This window comes from Aplysia californica, unplaced genomic scaffold, assembly GCF_000002075.1.
Source record: "Aplysia californica isolate F4 #8 unplaced genomic scaffold, AplCal3.0 scaffold00637, whole genome shotgun sequence".
In the NCBI taxonomy this organism is placed as follows: domain Eukaryota; kingdom Metazoa; phylum Mollusca; class Gastropoda; order Aplysiida; family Aplysiidae; genus Aplysia; species Aplysia californica.
In genome coordinates this window covers 256,031-257,803 of record NW_004797907.1, presented here as the reverse complement: position 1 = coordinate 257,803, position 1,773 = coordinate 256,031, and positions in this window count along the sequence as shown.

Genomic DNA, 1,773 nt, shown 5'->3' with positions numbered 1-1,773 from the left:
CAAATAAAACACGTAAGAGCACACACACACACACACACACACACACACACACACACACGCAGTCATCTTTACTCGCAGCTCTTCAAAATCGAACCAACAATAAATCCCACTCAGAACATTGGCAAAGGGAGACAACCATGTTTTTATTAATCTAAATAGTAGTCGTGGTTTTTATCTACCTTGGATTTGAGATGACCTGAACAGTTTATCCCCAGACACGATTTGGTGGTCATTCTTCAACAGTAACCTTCAACTGTTTCCTCAGTGAGTAAGCAATAACACCACCGAGGTTTTCTATAGCATATTTTTTAAATTATGTGTCTATGATCAAATCATTTAACACTTAGACAGGGGGAGCAACGGCGACGATGTGGGTGGTTGGCTGGTGCTCTGGTGTGGTTTGCTCATTCTTTCCTATCATACATCAATCGTCTTTATCTCCGCTCCTTTTTTTTGGTGTTTGTTACTCTCTTGTAACACATCTAGTCTTCGGCAATATGTGACCTTATTGTGTTGCAAGTGCCGTAAAATTCTTACTAAAACTAAAATTAAACGTCGACGGTAGTGAAGATATAAGTTCTGTGAACACTCTGATGTAGTCTGAACCACTTTCTTAGTTTTGGCTTTTGTAATTATAAACTTTGTTGTTGCTGCTGCTGCTGCTGCTGCTGCTGTTGTTGCTGGTTATAGATATTGTTGTTGTTGTTGTTGTTGTTGTTGTTGTTGTTGTTGTTGTTGTTGTTGTTGTTGTTGCCTCGTTTGCCTTCAATTTTGCCGGCGAGAGCAAGATGTTCAAGACCCTTATGTCTATTCAGGTATCCCAAAAACTGCATTTGTCGTTTCCTGATTGTTTTCAACATTGAGCGTCCCACGTAGGCTTCATCAAGCACTACCTCATTTTATTTCTTTTCCTTCCACGATATTCTCAGCAATCTCGTAAGAAACCACATTTTTGTTGCTTCTATTCTATTTTCACTGTCTTAAGTGATTGACCAGCATTCACAGCCATATAGAAGGGTTGATCAAACATAGCATTTCAGAACTTTCATTTTGGTAGTCATTGAGATGTTTCTATTTTTCAGGATTGGGCTCACTTTATTGAAACTAACCTTAGCCATTGTAGTTCTCCTTTTTATTTCTGTGGAACATTTGGCATCAAATATTATTATATATTATAATCCTAGATATTTAAACTGTTGCATGCCTTAATGAAATACCCCAGCTCTGAGTTCAGTGCAATTACAGCAGACAGTAAGGATCCATTTATTTCATAACGATAATTTTTGTCACGATGCTGTGGAATCATGCGCTCGTCAATTTTTGGGGCTTGTGAATTTATTGGTATCGTCGTAAAGTTTGGCAATTTGTCTATTTTGATGAAAACAATACCCATGAATCTTGGATAGCACTTGAGCTATTTGTGATTGAAGGATGTGGGGTCACCTGGTTTCAGAATTAAAATTAGCGAGAAAATGGCCGCCAACCTTTGGTGACATCCATGGCTTCAAATTCCTTGTGAACTGTAAATTTACATTTTTGTGTCTGTAATCTACGACCTTCATTAAAAATTCATTTTAAAAAGACGTAAAATGTGTTGAGCCAAAATAAGAAAATTCGATAAAAATTGCTCAACTGCCAGAAAAACGCCAGTTTTTTTTAATTTCATTATTTTGACGAGTGCCTGATTTCACCTCGCTGTTTCCCATTTATTTGTACAAATTCCAGTTCTCCTCAATGCGATGTCGATAGTGGGCCAATATAGTGCCCCCCCCC